This window comes from Haemaphysalis longicornis, unplaced genomic scaffold (assembly GCF_048455015.1).
Source record: "Haemaphysalis longicornis isolate Haplotype H1 unplaced genomic scaffold, Haemaphysalis longicornis Haplotype H1 scaffold_10, whole genome shotgun sequence".
Classification (NCBI taxonomy): Eukaryota; Metazoa; Arthropoda; class Arachnida; order Ixodida; family Ixodidae; genus Haemaphysalis; species Haemaphysalis longicornis.
Window position 1 is genome coordinate 146815483 of NW_027526204.1, and position 18094 is coordinate 146833576.

Consider the following 18094-nt stretch of genomic DNA (forward strand, 5'->3'; position numbering starts at 1 on the left):
ATAGCGCAAGCTGATAATTGGTCGAAAAGTATTTGAATTATTCGTGTTATTATGACGATCCGCAGTTAAATGAAACAAAGTTCACGCCTTGTGAATGGCGGTGAGTAAATGATACCCAGTTTATGGTGTTTCCCTAAGAAAAAAAATTCCCGCATCTCCACCAAGTGAATCATGACGAGTGGGCGAAGCACTGGGAATCGTTCTTACCGTAAATCACCCGTGGCATTGACCACTCGAGCACGTAAATGAGTGACAACGGGTGTGTACAATATATATATTTCCAATCCAATCCAATCCTATCGAATCTAATCCAATGCCTTCCGCGCATGCGCAGCACTGTGTACACGGACGCCAAGCCCCGGAAAAAGCATGGTCCTAAGGTGCTTTGCCCCTACAAAAGAGTACCAACAGCCCACTATGCATCCCCAATGGAACAAAACAAGCAAATATGGCCGAGTCGATCAATTACGTTCACGAAAAACCATCTGTTTTTTTATGCGGCATCAAAAGGTGTGTCGATAAAAAGAAGCCCAAGCGGAGGATTTGAAGCTGGTATGTAGCACATCTCCATTTACTTCTAACTGCCCCCAAATAAACAGGGCTCTGTTGTTATCTGTTTTATTTCGGAAAGACAGCAGTAAACGTTTGCTGCTGTTCACGTAAAATTCTAGCGTAAGTCGGTGTATTTTCGACCCTTGCTCGAGATCTGCATTTGGAATTGTTGAAAAATAATAATGGTAGTGACATTCTCGCCGAGCCAAAGTTGTCATTTATTTCTCTACTACAGAAAAGCTCTAAAGCCGCGTTTGGGCATAATTGCAGAGTGGGATGAATACGTTTTCATTGTAAACCGCAAGCCAACACCCTAAACCAACCAAAAACAGGTAATACAGCTCATTCTCTTCTGGTAGAATGGCAAAAAGAAGTGAAACTATGGCAAACAACAAAATTTATAAAGGAGTAGGATCTATGCAAAAACTTTACCAGCATTTTGAGAAATGGATTTCGAGCATTTCGAGAATGGCCAACGGAGACGAAACTGTTGGGGGGTACAGGTATGCAGATTTGCGGCCGAAATGTTCTGTCTTAGAAGCACGAAGTTCTCTTGAGCGAGACGTAAACGAGTGTCCCGGTGTTTTGTAGCGCGCGTTACGAAGCGCTCCAGTGCGAGTCGTAAACGAGTGTCCTGGTGTTTTTTAGTACGCGTTACGTTCTACCGCTACCGTAAACGAGTTTCCTTCGTTTTAGTAGTGTGACTGCATGAGACGAACGACGATTACGACGAGGACGACGACAGGAGACGCCAACAGCCCCAGTGCCTAAAGGGCTTAGCCCTTAAGCACTCTTGACACACAACATTACTGCGCGAGAACTGGAAAACAGTGTGTCATCTACCACTGTCATAAAGCGAAACGTGGTATCAAGTGCATATCACAGAAAAACAAATCTCAGGCACTTTGATAAAGAACAAAGGAAGAAATTCGGATCTTGTCTAATTGCTCAATGACGTCGATAAGCAATAGGCCTTCATCCGACAACAGGTAAAGCCCCTGATCCTCCATTTATTCTCAATTTCGCATTTCGCTTGCATATACACAGCTGAAAATAATTTTAAACTTGCTTTCTTAGTGAAACACCACTGCAACAGCTGCCTTCCTTCGTTTCGCAAATGCCATGACGCTTTTAAAACCGGAGTCATTGTGTCCTGTAGATGCATGTATTTACGGCCAGGACGGGTCCTGAGTGCCGGTATATATGGGCCGCCCTATCACACCCACAGATTATCGTGGAATCCACTTTCTACGGCACGACGATATTCAACGCCTGTGATGCCTCCGAGTGCCTTATGGTTGTGGGACTTTGGGGGGATCTTTTGGTATTGCTACCGTATTCGACGTAATATACCTGGGTTTAACTTGAACCAGTAAACCGCCGGTAAATTTGTTCGCGGTTCCGAATTATAACTAGCGCTGACATTTTGTACGCTAATAAGGCAGCTTTGATTTGAGCCAGTGTCTTAGCGGAAATATATTTTTCTGCTTTATTTGCAACCTTAATTCTGGACGATAGAGACAAGCAGATTGAAATACCGACCGTTTTCAAGAAAATTAAGCGTCTATCCTACAATATAAAGACTGTCGTATTTAAAAACCTACGGAGCAAATCATCTACTACGCCGATGCGTTGGGAGAGTTAGAGACGTGCGTAGACGGTTAAGAAGAAGTAACAGGAAAGGATGGACACGAAAAAAGCCTGCAAAAAAGAGAGTGGAAAAGTTTGTATCCGTTCCGCGACCTCTAAGTTTTAAAATATGCACGGGGGCTTTGAGATGCATGATGAAAACTCCGAGTATCCTTAAAACGCTATTTTGTGTTCAAAAATTACGTACTCTGTCGGATGATTCCATTTTTAACGTATCAGGAGTGGAGTAGTTTACTGATCAACGGAGAAGCACTCAGGCCTGGCAGGATAGCAATTTATAGGTGTCAGTATATTGGTACAGGTACGAGAAGCATTCACTTTAACGTCCAGTCCTTGTACGAATAAAAAGTAAATAGACAGATCGGTTTCTTCCGCTCTCAATCGGCGAGTTTGCCGCCGAACAGTGTCTGAAATATTTACGGTAGGCACCTGCTTGTGGTGGATGCAACCTAAATTACCGAGTGCGGCTGCAGTACCCTCTTGCGCCCTCTGGGATGCCTAACTGTTCCTTACAGCAGCGGTATTTCATAGTTTGAAGGCTAGCCTCCACGTTAGGACTTATATCCGTCGGTAGTACTTGGTACTTGAGAGTAACTTGCCACAATCAAAGTCAAGATTTGCGTGTAAAAACATCACATCCTTGGTGTTGTTTCCTGGCCAGCGGAAGCACAAAACCGACCATTTGCTTAAATGGGTGCACTGCGAGAAATACGCACTAGTCCGCCACACGCGACATACAAAGCAGGCAGGTCAGTTTAGGTTGTATCATCACACGGACGTCGCGGATAAAAGCGATGGCTTCAAGAAACGCGCTATCGTTTTCCGCATCTTAATAGAACACGCGCATTAAGGAAGTCCACTTTTGTGAGTGTTTAATCCGAATATCTGCATATTTTACCTGCAAAAAGCCGGCTTTAGGTTCAACTTGCTTCCTTAGTGTTGCCCTCGCCTCGGAATATGTTGAGCGAGGGCACGAAAATCGATAACTCATTTCAGGAAAAAGACGAGCCAGCCGTTCACTGAACAAACATATTTACATGGGCTCCATCTCAACAGATGGCATGGTGCAATTGCTTCCCGAACCAATGTATTTCATGAGGCAAAGGTATAGGAAGAAAGTGTACCTCACTTTTCTAAACACGGCGGAACACTGCGTATATTACTTTGATAAAAAAAAACAGACGTTGAAGATTTGTTGACGTGTAAACGCTTCCTCTTGAGGTCTGGAAAATGATGTATCGCAGCCTGATTTTGCCTAACCTATCCTTACTCGAGGTCTTCTTGTTTATACAAATATGACTCCGAATATTACAACATAGCTTAGGATCTTGATTGAAACATGGCGCCATACCTGAACTCCCCAAAAATATGTTGAATCATAAGGTTGTGCATGTCACCTTATCTGCACATAAAAGGAAATAGAAAGGAATAATGGTTGCCTGCCTTTAAAGTTAGTGACCTAGAGTAATAAAGCACCATGACAGTGTTCGAGTATTCGATTATTTTGTAGTTCCTTCCCGGAGTAGCAACGTATTCTCTCTCCTGTGAAATCTCGTGACCATGGACAGACACACTCTTGCAACACACTAATCTTCGAATACGGAAAGGAGCCAGGGCTCAAATTACCTAGAGAATACTTGCCAGTTGCCGATTCCACGATGATTCCTTTGGTCTGGAAAAGAAGAAGACACCGACAGTTACAAAGGTGTTCTTTATCAAAACTACATGGCACTTTTTGTCAGAAAGATTTTTGTAAAAGCAACACGGGTTTCTGGATGGAATTAATTTCACTCTTTCGGAACTAAAAAACGTGAGCTGAGCATTGACGGAAACCTGGTTTAAAGCCGTCTTTTTCTAGAGATCACTCTCTTAACATCGCCCTGCTTCATAAGGCCCATGCCAGCAGCTTGAGCAATCAATGTTGGTATCTAAACACTTCTTACCATGGCGTTTTCTATGGTCATGGCGCCGATTCGGAGTTTCCTCTTATTCGATTGTGAGAAACATGGACCTGCGGCCGACTTCACGTGATGCGATAGGATGGTAGCGCAATTGTGATGCAGTAACACCACCATTCAGTGTGCATTGCAGCGGGCCAGCAGTATACACACTACCCCATACACCCTCACTAAACTACCACTTTTCAGTTAAGGCGATTCTTATTCCTACAACAGTTTGTATCTTGCCAACCACGTCACGTGCCGATTTCATGCAACACACGATGCCCCCACATTAGCAAAATCTGCATTCTCAAAAACGTTTTTCGGCAATGTTTTACGGTTCCAAGTTCCTGTGTCTCATCGGGAGAACAATTGGATTCCTACCTGATCAAAACTAAATATTTGCCTCTCGCTCCTCCCAGTCGACAAAGCCAGCTCCGAAAACGACCTTTCATTAGAGCGAACCACATGAAGAGCATCACCAGGTACACCCCCTCGGAACATGTCATCGCCTGCTACGCTGATCACAAAGCCGTAGTTGGCACGATTGAACTGAACCCGTTCAGCACCGCTTCCACTCTATGGGGCCTGAACCATATACTTTTTCGCTGTGAATTACCGCCACAGCGAGTCTGCAAGCCTTTCCCACTTTTTCACTTTTACTCCAGTTGCGCGTAAGACTCTGATTCCCAAACCGTTAGCCTGCTTCTTTTTCCCGCGGTCCTTTAAGGCTTTCTATTGAAAGTTTCAGCTCGCACGTGCTGAAATCCGCCTGTCCTCATTCTTCGCAAAGCGTTTACAGCACAAAAACTAATACCAAGACCCTTCTGCTTCTTGCTAAATGTTCTTTCCATGTTCTTTGAGCTTACACTGCATCCCCCTTTACAAGCGCCGTCAGGGCCCTCTCGTAGTTGAGCCCAGAACACGTTCCAGTCCGTTGTTCCTAATGAAGCAAATAGAATACCCGTTCATTCTGGAATAGTTTGCGTGAGTAATAATCCAGGTACATCCCAACTGCTTCATGCCCCCATGCGTGTGTAGAATTTCAAGGCACAAAAATTGGCGTTCAGGAGCGTAATGTAGTTCTTTGCCGCTACTGAAGTTCGTCTGCATAGGCTCTTACCTTTATCTACATCCAGTAACGACACGTGCCTCTGCATTTCATGTCCAGTTATAAACGGCAGCACCACAGAAGTGATTCTCATACGCCGGGGTTAATACCTCTAGAACTTTGAGGAAATTGATAAAACACGGCTTTTAGAGGGCACCAGCACTGCTTTTTTAGGGACAGGGTCATGTCAGCTAAATTAATTTAATGCGCAGCACTCTCTTCCGAGTAACCTCCTCATTAGCCACTGCCGTGTAACGTCCAGAATTTCCAGAATACAGCAAATTTCTTGGAAGTTCTACCTTTATTCGTTAGGATGACGTAAATTAATGTAATCGGTAAAACAATGTTTTGAAAAAATAAAAACTACGCAAAATTTTTAAAAATACAGAAAATTACGAACCGTATAATGCCCTGCATTTGCAACATAGTACAGATTTCGCGGATGTTTTACCTGTAATCGTTATGGTAGCGTAAATGGAGATAACGGGTCGAGCGAAATTTTCAACTTCTGGAAAATAAAAGAAAACCTGAAAAATTACGAAAAATAGCGAATAGTAGAACGCCCTACATTTTCACAATAATGCATATTTAGCAAAAGTAAACACCTATAATCAATATAATAGCGTAAATGGGTGTACTTGGGTGAACGCATTTTTCTAAGAAATGAAAAGTAAGGAATCTAAATATAAAATTATATGATAAATGGCGAACCGCACAACACCCCGCCTTTCCACAATAATTCAGATTTCGCGAAAGTTCCGCTTGTAATTGTTATAGTAGCGTAAATGTACATAATTTGTCAGGCAAGATTTAGAAAGGCACAAAGGTTCGATTCATTCATTCGCAGTACTCGTACGACATCAGCGTTTCATCCTTGAAAGCACAATCCGGTTTATCACCCCTCTCTGTTCGCCGTCGTATCGCCACCCTTTCCCTCTTTCATAAATTTTTTCATTCTTCCCTCAATGCAGCTCCTTACATCCTCCCCCCGACATACATTTCACACCGCACAAGCCATCCACTTCAAGTGTCCCGTTATCGCAACAGAACTGTCACTTTTGCCGCTTCTTTTTTTCCCCGCGCCGTCAAGGATTGGAACGACCTTCCCTGCTCCATTGTTTCAACCACCTGCCCATCATCCTTCATTGCAAATGTTACAAATCACCTGTGCGGCGAAAATTAATGTGTTCAAATGTTTTCTTTTCCTGTGTATCCACCCCTTACGTAATACCCCCCAGTGGGGTCCTTAAGGAAATAAAAATGAAATGAAACGAAATGAAAAACCCCAAAAAAGGCTGTAGAAAAGTCCCACTGAAGACAAGCAGCATAGAAATGCTACGCATTTGTAGACACTTCGCTGGATGGCTACAGTTTTTTCTCATAAAAACTATCACCTGTTTAACATGCCTACTTTAGCATGGGCATATCTTTTCACCTCAATAAAAAACAGACAAAATGTAAGCAACGAAATTTTTTGCTTAAAGAGCACTGACACGAAAATTTCATCTTCCACTTTTATTGTTTTTATCGATGCTTAATGGTCTGGCGAACCCGAAACAGCCCTTCAAATATTTCAGCGCGCGATAGTTAATTACATTGAACGGCCTGAAAATCGTTTGTTTCAAATTCCCGCGCTTTCATCCCGAACGGCGCATATGACAGACTCCCGGACAGACGTCACCGCTTTGTGCGGACGTCACCGGCGCCCGCTTGAGAGGGTGTTTCGCCCGCTCGCCGCTCGTGGGGTCGCGCGCGTGAAGGGACGTCACGAGTTTTTGACGAGCGCTGTCGCGTCACTTCTTTTCCGCTCTTGGATTGACGTCACGCTGATGTCCATTTGCTGAGTGCCGCTCCGCGCGCTGCTCCGTCGGCGCGATAAATGAGATCCAATTGAACTACGTTCTTCGCGTCGCAGGCCGCTCATATTTCAGCCAGGGTATTATGTTGAGTGAAGGAAGCGAACTGTGCAATAATATTAACGCCGAAAATTGGTGTCAGTGCTCCTTTAAACTATCTTGCCGTGTTGTCTTTGTGATCAATACCAGCCTTGGACTAAAGCATAAAAATATCATAGTATATTTTATCTACACTGAATATTCATAATGGTCTTCGAGGAGTTCTTTCAAGCTCAGAAAACTGAAGGTTACTCCGAGTCTAATAAAACACGCCTTGAAATTATGCTATGTAAATCTAGCGATTATATGATCTTGAAAGAGGCCAGAAAGGCAAATTACAACCTTGTTCAGATTGAAAGAACTAGTCTTTCATAACTCACTAAGCTTCATTTCAACCACAAATTACGTTTTGTTAACCGAAGAAAGGAAACGAATATTTAACACGTTTACATCTTGTGCTCCAGTGAGGTAGTAGGGGTAGAGGGACGTAATTATGTCCGTCATTAGGACCATAGTTATGTGTTTTAAAACTGCGCGTTAGCTTTGAAGCGATACGGCCAAAAAGAACATAAGGCCCTACTTTAATTGGCCAGGTATGTTTTTTGGCGGTTGCTTAGGTCGGTGACCAGGAATCGCACAAAGCTCTCTTGTGGCCTCGTAGAAAAATCGTCGGAAGATCGCTGGAGCGGCGACAATGCTTCATGTGTTATGCCTTATATTCCCTTTACTTTATTGGCTTGCGATAGCACTGGAATCATTGTTATCATGTCAAAGCAGTCTTTTTACGAACCAAAATTTTTTTTTTGCCTTTAGGGACCCTGTTTCTTTTTCTCTTTTATATATTTTTATAAAACAGTGCGTGAAACAGGACTACAGAAAGAGCAGACAGACAGGACGCTGTCTGCGCCCTGTCTGTGTGCCCTCTCTGTAGTCCCGTTTCCCGCGCTGTTTTATAACTGAGTTATGTACCAATTGGCATGCCTTCCATCCATGTTGCAGACAATTTATTTATTAAAACACAGTTTACTAAGCACAAAATCTAAAGAACTAGGAGGCAAAGGTGCCAAACCCTTTACGCAACGCTGTAATGATTACAGTAACGCGTTTAATAACAGCGTGGAAGATGGGACTAAGGAAGGAACAGACGACAGAGGCGCTGGCGATTAACTGTTCTCATCTTCGTCAACGCCTGTGTCCCATGTTCCTGTCTTTCTCCCGTCTTCCGCGCTGTTTTTAAACGCTAAGATGTACCAACAAGCCCTTGATATACCCTTTTGACAGTATTGCACCAAAATGTTGCGAAATCAATCGTCCGCAGTATTAAAAAACTGAAAATGTCCAGTATAAAAAGGCCATGAAGACCACTTACAAATTTGCTATGTCCGGAAGATTTCACAGATCATACCTCGCTGCAAATTTGTATGCCGGAAAACATTGCGGCGATAATTAAGGAATGAGTGTTTAAAGGAGTGGATTTCACATTACGCGCTTTTCTACCATAACTTTTCACTTCCAGGGCCCTGTAGGCCTACTTGGGGAGCAGGCCAAAAGGAGCAATCATTTCACGGACTACACGACGAAGGGAAGATACCACATATGTAGATTCTCTCACTGAACCTAACGAAACCTAGCGGGGCGTTCCAGCGGGGTAGTAACCCTATGCGGTGTGATGATAAAAGCCATAGGCTTCATTTCGGGTCCTGGTAACTAAAGCTACAACCATCGGACGCCTTGAGCCCAAACGTGACCTCGGCGCAATTTTGAAACTCGGCGGGCGCCGGTTATTTCCAACATTGCAGTCTACGAAAATTATCAATCGCTGCTTCAGCCACTCTAAAGGACACGGCGCGTGCACAGCACTCGTCAAACCAATCGTTCAATTCACTTAGGGATCCACGTTGACATCCCAACGTCATTGCATTGTAGCCGTTTGTAATTACCTTGTCACAGCCCATTAATGTCAATGTTTATTTCAAACGCCGTTAATTTTACCAGAAATCCAGCAACACTGCTTCGATATCTGGTCTCTTTGTTCAGGAATCAGCCAGTTCCACGCAACTGGTCATCACAAGCTTGGTTCGGAAAGTAGCGGGCGGGTAGCCCATTTCCCGTTTATTTGGCTGATTACACAACTATTTATTCGAAGTTCGCGGCAAGCCCAACAAGGAAGTCCCTTCAGTGAGGACATGTTTTCATTGCAGCAAGGTTGTGCCATCTCATGATATTCTCGCCACAGGTAGACGCTTTGTCCAGCGGTAAATGGTCTAGCGGACAAAAGGACAGTAAAAAGGAAATGTTTCGGAAAAGCAATTTACGTCTTCAGTCCCCTAGTGTAGTCTTGTGCAAGTAATGATGGTTCTTCCTTGTTTACATTACTTACGGCCTTACTAGTGGATTGGAGTGAGAACATCTAGGTCGAAATGACGTGGAAACCAGGAGTTTCTGCTGTGATCAGCAAGGTAGTTCCCGTCTTCAGCCCGTTACTGGAGTCTTGTGCAAGTAATGATGGTTCTTCTTTGTTTACACTACTCACGGCCTTACTAGTGGTTCAGAGTGAGAACATACAGGTCGAAATGACATGGAGACCATGAGTGTCTGCTGTTATCAGTGTTTGCGTGTACCGTGTTGCTCGAAAGGCAGTAGTGAAAAGTTTGGGTCAGGGTAAGCGAACTAGAAAAATAAAGCCGTACAACCACGATAGAGCACGTAAACACCGCAAAAAACGTAATTACGTTTTACTAGTTACGTTTCTACCGTATGCGTATGGCACTATAAAACAGACAATTATGATCGGACCCAACGCAAAATTGTCGTGCCCGGTAGCACGTTATTTCGTTTGAATGCACGTAAAAACAGCGCGCTCTCATTTTATGACGAGGCTAAAGATGTTACGTAGCTCCCATTTAGAGAAAAACTACAGCGCAAAGCCTTCCTGTTTGTCTGCACACTGCTTGGAAAAAACGTGACGAACCAAGAAGGAGTAACGCACAACATTTAAACATATCGCCGGAAAATTGTCACACCAGTTCAGATTGTTTTATTGCTCCTAAATGAACTTGTAGAAGTGTCTTACAAAACCTAAACTTTGAAAAGAAACAGAAGGAAACTAATAAAGAAACTAGTTTCTGTAAATGTTTTTACTCATTCCCTCGGTTTATTCTTTCAAATTGCTTCATTTTTATAGACCCCTCTAAGTAAACGTCTTCATTGAAGAGACTCTCTCAAGTGTGTTTTTCCAGAACTTTGATCAGTGCTTGTAGGTCAAACACATAGTGTTTTCTGTCTGAAGCAAGTATTTATAGGTCTACAAACAAAATATTGTATACTTAGCCCACAGTTACAACTATAGCACTAAGGTTGGCGACTTTTCAGGCTCTGTTCAAAGCCCATCAATGAAATATAAAAGTTATTTTCGGGACACTATGAAGGGCTTCTTGGTACGTTTCAAGAAAACGCAAAAAAAGTGTTATGAATTGTCTCTCAAGAAGAAATTTTTCAAATTTCTTGAATGCAAAGGTAACATGTCTTTACTTTGCTGCTCATTAAATGTCGTCGCAACAGGTGCAACATGGGTAGGGTGCACATCTAAGGGGTCGTGTATATGCCGTCGGAAGGAGCTGCGACATCCCCATTTATAAGCCAACAATGTCAGCGTCTCTTTTAATTTTTTTTTGTCACCTAGCCTTGGACGTGCGCCAGCGAAAGAAGTTAAAAGTACAATCTGCTCGGCACAGCCGCTGACATTCATGAGGGCCGTCATGTTTGCCACTGTCCCAAACATATCCCCGGAAAACCTTTCTCCAGCAGTACACTAAGCCACCGAATAAAAGTAAAAAGCCGTCAGACGGAAGTCGTACGCCTTCGTTCGCTTTTGTTCACCGTGATGAAAGTCGATTGAGCTAGAACTTTTTGTTGAAACACCTCCGGGAGTACACCTTACCAGTGGGCACTGTTTATTATGTTGAGGATGCAGAATGAGCTCGACGTTCCGCAAACTCCTTCTTTTTGGAGTACTGTTTGGATGTGTTTTTCTTTCTGCATAAAGATCTGCTTTAGATACCTGTAGGCAGCTTGTCACGTCCTCAAAGGAAGCCGCAAACCCCACAACTACCTGCCCTTGTGTGTTTGACCAGAGCTCTATCTTTAGGATAAGTAACTATGAAGACCCCACATGCGCGAAAGAAAATAACTAATGCCGTTATCACCCACACAAGCTGACAAGAACGGCAACGACAACGGAGTGGTGGTTACTATGCAGCTATGAATAGTTCCTTATATAGCGTAGTTTTACACGGGCTAATTCTTCTCGACACATGTCGGCTGATGTGTGGGACAGCCCTGTGTGGGCACAGCCATGCGTTTTGCGGTGAGCTGCATAGCTGCGCTATGCAGCTCGCCGCAAAACGCATGGGCGCCTGCGCTCTCTTATCCTCTCACGGCAGAACAGGGCAATGTCCAGGTTTTGCTTTTGGAAAAGCGGTATATAAATTCCCAGTTTGTTGATAGTTGCGGAGAGCTCCCGGCTTTGTCATACAAAGAGGGATGCCGAAGGCTGAAGGGTTCTTAAGGTTCCTGGCATCGTGGAAGATGCCGCAAGCCGCAGTGGTCTTCATGCCAATCTATGTGGAATGAGTATGTGTTGGAAGGAGTATGAGTTCGAAGTTGGCGCCTGTGTGTGGTATGTGTTTCTACTTAGTCTTCTTCTGCTTAGTGACCATTTTATTCTTTCCAATAAGCATGAACCTACTAGCTGCACAATTTTGGTGAAGGAGTATGCATTTCGCGCTACTTATAAATATTTGATCCCAACAGTGTTTCGGATTTCCCGCGGCAAAAGGTTGCGCAAACTGCGAAGCCGACACCTTCATCATTGTGAAATCGCAGCATATAATTGATGTATGAAATAAGTACGAGGGGCAGAGCCCGAAATTTTTCCACCGCGAAATTACGGTTCTAGAAGTCCGCCGTCTTTATAACGCTGAAGTAAACGTGGGATAGTATATGAATGAGGGACAAGTACACACGCCGACGTTAGTTTTGCTCGCCATTCAGAGCACCTGTATTACCTCTGGAGAATAATTCTAAAATTAACTTCGTGTCTTAGCAAGTACCTTCCTATCGTAAATATGCCGCAATAAATTAAGCATGTAATGTTGGTAAGTGCATGCGTGCTATATTCCTGCGGGCAAAGTTGTTTACCCTTCTCTGTCGTAGTATCATTAATTACCAGGGGCGGTATTCTCGAGTTTTGTCCCTTTTGCGTCCCTTTCAAAAGTGTCCCTTTTGGCGAGCCCTCAGTGGCTAAAAGCAAACAACCGGAAGTGACGTAACGCAAGCGCGGCAAACCCACTGCCAAAGCACACTGCTTAACCGGAAGTACGTCACGATGAAAGGGGCTCAAAAGGGACGTTTTCAAAAGGGACAGTTACGAGAATACCGCCCCAGGATCACCCCATCTGGATGTGTCGCTAAGACGGTCGTTTACATTTCAGCGAGCCATTATGGGGCATCGGCCATTGGGTCCCTTGTTATTATTTTGTTATTTGCATCGTCTTGCAGGTAGTACAAACAAAACAACCTCGAATAAACAAACAAAACTGATGCTGGTGTCGATGCATCAGCTCCCTACCCTAGAATACTCATATTACCAGTTTTCGCCTGGAAACAGCACTTTCGCACGGAATTACAAAGCAAGAACTTAGGGCTACAAACATTTTTATAAGGGGTACCAGCAAATTGCATCGAAATTGAGTTTCACGCTTTTTTGTGTGCTTGTAGTGATTCGCCTGGCGCGTAATTGCTTTGTGTAACTACACGGTGCGACTTCGATAAATGGAACACTTTAAATTTTTTTCGTGAGTGAGCCGCTGCTCCGTTCACGCTAAAACTTCACACAAATATCACATTTTATGGTATATTGTTTTACACCAGGAACATCGACGGTACCCAAATGTTTATTCTAAAAATAAATAAACACGGTCTTCGCCTGTGGTGAATGGCGGCCAATTTGGACGTGCAAGCTGATCTTTGAACGACGGCGCCCATTGGGAAATGCAAAACGAAACACGCGATCGCGATTCTCGGTAAAAAGGAGCCAAATGTCGTTGTAGGAGATCAGAAAATCTTTTTTGTGAATAGTTTATGTTGGCCAGAAATTGTTGCGCAAGAGCTCATACGGATCATCGTAAACTGTTCCCGCGGTTCATTGTTCTGAATACCAGCCATGTGGTTTCAGATCGTCTGTCGTCTGCTGTGTCAGGTTATTCCATTTTCAAAATTATGGCTGGTGAATTTTTGTTCGCATTTGATTGCTTTCTTGTCGTTTTACTTGTAATATTCTCTGCGTGCGTGTCTGTGCTTGCGACATGGCTGCATTTTTGCTTACTGTGACTGATATGACGCCATGCCGCAGTCGCAGACACGCACACACAGTATAAAAGAAGTAAAGCGACAACAAAGCAATCAAACGTGAACACAATTCTAGCCCTGTATTTCGGAAAGCGGGGTAACCTGGCACACCAGACGACAGATGATCTGAAACCAGATGGCTGATATTGACGACGATGAACCGCGGGAATACTTTACGAAGATTCGTATGAGCTATTCTGTAACTATTTGTGGCCATCATAAACTGTCGACAAAAAACATTTTCTGGCCGTCCGCTACTACCTTTGGCTCCTTGCTACCGAGAATAGCCATCGCCCGAAATACAACCTTACAGCTTTGAGAAGTTTTTGGAATTTTGCTCGATTCTTCCGCAACGGATGCAGTCACCAAAGTTACACCTCAGTGGTTTTGTGCGGCAGGAATTCATTAAAGCTTCTCTTTAAAGAGAAAAGAGAAAACAAAGCACTGTTCTAACTCAAAGCACACTGGACAAAACGCGCTTTTGGGATACCTAAAGCTTTCTGGAGCACTAGTCATGAGAGATATTGAATATTTTGAAATGCACGGCGTAGATAACAGCCTTTCCTCTGCCACCGTACACACACACATGAATCGCTATTCTGCTGCCCCGTCACCTTTGGCAGTTCGAATTCCATGTCTGATATCAAGCGCAATGCAGGAAGTAACCGTTGATTCTTTCCTTAACATCGCCGAGAAGCAAAGCAAAGTCAGCAGAAAAAACTCCCCTCTTGAACGTCGTGCAGGTAAATAGAAAAAGGTCTAACTGGCACTGCATGAAAGCGTGTCATCAAAGCATCTTGAAAGCATCAAAGGTATATAAAGAACAAAACATTAGGCACTAAAAACTGATCACCCAACAGCATGGGCCATCAAAGCAATCGAAAGCTCGATCGATTTTCCGGAAGGTCGTACGATCGAAACCAACTCCAGCGACCATGCTGGACGACATGGGAAGAAGGCGGCGTCATCTGGAAGATAGCGCTGTTCTTCTAGCAGATCTTCCCAAGCATTTTATCATCGATCGATAGCGCCTGGATGCAATGCTCTCAGACCATTTCTTCCCGGGGCAAGAAAAAAATCGCCATGCCCTCTCTAGGAGTTTGCTTTTGAGTTCCAGGTAGTTTTCAACTCAGTTTTTTGTCTCATTATTCTAACTTATCGCGCTATTATTATACGTATTTTTGCAAGAAGAATATATTTGACACTGGCGAGATTCTTCGGCCTTTTCGGCTATTTTGATTATAGTGTAACTTTTCTGGACGGTCACTGTGTGCCCTTTTTAGAAACCTACAGGTATAAACATTAAAATCCAATACCGGCAAAAGTTCGGTGACGTGATGGTATTGTCAATTTGACTGCTTTTCATTCGCGTGTACATATTACTAACAGAATTACGATCTGCTCAGAAACCAATACTGGCCAACGGTTTTACTGGTTAACTTCTTTTTTCCGTATCGGTCGCATTTGGAGTGTATCCATTTATCATCTGAGGGTTAGCTTCGTTATCCTGCCGTGCACATTTCGAATGGAACTTAGTCAAAAAAGCAACGCTAAACTGATTACAGCGCTTGAAACTATCGCCCTCTGTTCGGGCAAGAGAAGTTACTTCGAAAGTCGAAAGTCATTTTTCTGTTCCTGGTATTGTCTGGCGAACGAAGTCGTTCGGCCCGCACCCTTTTGACGACATCATTTATGGGCGAGGCCGCCGCATTTTAAGCGTACATTTGATAACTCTGTGCGCATCGCCTGATAAGATGATGGTGCATGCAGAATTCACTGTTCACGCTGTGCTTCGTGAGCCGACGCCATCAATTTTCTCGCTACTAAGTCAACGGTTAGTGAGAAGTTAAGAACTTCGCAATCAGTTATTCTTAATCATCTCCTCTAGCTGCCGCAGATGCGGAGTCTACAAAAAAAACGTATGCGCTTTCCCCATCTTTGTCACCGTGTGAATGCAGAAAGGCAAAGCCACCATTCGTTTGGCATAAGAGGCTACGAAAACGGCAGTCTCAGGGGGATCGAAGGTAAGGGGTCAGTGGAGTGTGCGTTAGCGATTTGTGGGAAGCTCCTGACCTTCCCACTGTCTTAATTAAAATAACCGTCGCCCTCATCCTCATCATCCTACTGTATTTAGGATTGCCGATGAAGATAAATCATCATTGTTTTGTGACCAAAGAGAGGAAATCACGAGGTTTAAAAAAGAAGAGGTGCCAAAGAGGCTGGATAGTGGGCGCGAACTTAGAGAAAGTGCACAAATAGCGACGTTAGCGCCTAGGGCACCAGCTGCGGGTAATCACATCGGAACACGTTGAACCATATCGGAGCACAGCATGTTTCGACCAGCGCATCAGAAGCAGCGGCGCTGAGGGAGCGGCGGCTATTATGTGTGTGGTACTGCGTGCGGGACGCACAACCATGTTAATCCCAGAAATGTTAGCCGAGGAAAGTGGCTGTACGGGGAACCTGAGCTGATAAGTACGATAGAAGGCGGAAGTAGAGCAGAAAGCAACAGCGAAAGCTGACACGTGAGATGGAACTTCGATAGATATGTAGTCGGCAGTTCTAGAAATTAGGCGCAATGCGGAACCGCTACAGTATTGTCAATTGGACTGTTACTTGTGCAGTGCATCAGCTCCATTGTTGTCTTTTACGCTGACGACGAAGCAAATGACTTTTCAGAGCTTTTTCGAGAAAACAGCCTCCTGAATTCCACCTTGGTGAGAGATGAAGAAAGCTTCAGTCCTCGTGATGAAAACCGGTGCTCTCAAACAAATAATGGCCAGCTTCCTAGATGTCGGGAGACGAATGTGTCGTCATGGCAATCAAATATAATTACACATGCTGGGATTTATATAGACAGTCGTCATTGGAGAAGTTTGCGCTACCACATGTCATTAAGTTATGCGAAATTTTTCGTCAACACTTTAACGGCCAATTAGAGTAGGCATTAGAGTAGGCATTAGTAGGCATTAGACACGTGCGAATAAAATGGCAGAGTATATTACTTATGAACAGATAACGCGGTGACTGTAACCTTGCATGTGGTTATGAGCAGGTCTAAAGAAGTAGCTAATTTATAAACTCAGTTGGTTTCTCAGCGAGCGGCTGTGTTCAGCGCGTTTTTTTAGCGATTGTGACTTCTAAAAGAACCTTGCCAAAGTTGTCTAATTAGAAAGGAACTGTGGGATCTAAGTTTCATTCGTTAGTTTACTCTTGTTGGGAGTCCTGTTTGCCCCCTCTTAGCGTAAAGTTATAGATTTGGAGGACTTTCTGAGAGCGGCTTTCGTGGTGTCATCAAAACGGCCGTTTCTCTTGCAGATCGAAATGGAGGGCAACGATCATTCTTGTGTATTTCACTTTTTTTGCTTCCGCGAGTTCAGCTTCACTATCACAAATGGATTAAACAAAATTATTTCTAATAGATGACAAAATTACCAACAGCAACGATTCTTCGTGGAAACCTAAAAACGTATCGGCACAGAAGGGCCACTGTCCACAACTGAAGTTTTGCTGTACTGATGGCCTTGTTTTCCATCGAATTTTTATTATACTCTCCCTACTTTGATGTTCTTTCTCCTTCCAGCTCCGGTAATTTGTTGTGATTTGAAATCTATGCTGTTTCTTTGTTTACCTTGCACTTTTTGTTTAACTATTTTGGCGCGAAAGTTACTTCTGTAAAATTATACTTGCCTTGTCCCTCCAGCTTGAGCTTTATAACCCTGTACTATTGAATAAACGAAATGAAATAGCTAAACCTCTAATAATTGCGTCAGCTCCACAACGCTTTTTTTGCGGAACTGGTATTTTCTAGATACCATGTTTTACCTGTGGTTGATGTGCGCACCCTATTCATTGTGTGCAATAATAAACGTCCATCACTCGTACTCTACGGTTTGTACGCGGAAGAATTAGATTAGACATTTTAAATATACATCGCCTAATAAAACCTTTCCGTAAGACGAAATGTAGAGCTCACATTCTCGATAAGAGATAACATTGACCTTCCTTAGTTTCCACCAAAGAGGTGGCCCGTGTATTACTTTCTTAAGTGCTCACGTGTTGCCTTGAACAAATACTCCGGGCTGATCCACCCACACACGAGACCCGAGAACACTGAACACGTCGCTTCAATAGGCCACGCACGTGCCTCACGGTTGTCGGTAAATACCGCGGTCACCTTACCTATATCGAAAGCCCTGTATCTACGTTGCACCCGCTCGCGCCCAGGTTGCTGCTCAATGTTTTATACGCAGGCTATCATAAACATCGTCCATCAGAGCCACCGTTATTTCTGACAGGCATGCCCTCTTACTGGTGCTACCAACCACGGCTGAAAACAGTTTTTCGCCGTGTTTATGTTTTCTTTAATATCTGTAGTTTGTGTGATGAGATATGTCCTGTGTAAGAGTGATTTATTCTGAGGTCGGTTTGAAGGCATCTTTTGGGTATGGCTTGGGCGTGGGGTTCCGAGAAGCAAAAAATTGGTGGAGATCACGGATGATGACCTTTTTGCTCGAGGGCCCGTTTGCTTTGTGAGA

General features: G+C 43.8%; 1 long non-coding RNA gene across 1 annotated transcript in view; it reads right to left on the bottom strand.

Moving 5' to 3' along the window:
- LOC144159598 (uncharacterized) overlaps positions 1-18094 on the bottom strand; it is a 699997-nt gene that overhangs the window by 63976 nt on the left and 617927 nt on the right. The window contains exon 4 of the long non-coding RNA XR_013320334.1: positions 3829-3874. This is a non-coding gene — a long non-coding RNA (uncharacterized LOC144159598). The remainder of the gene's footprint in view (positions 1-3828; positions 3875-18094) is intronic.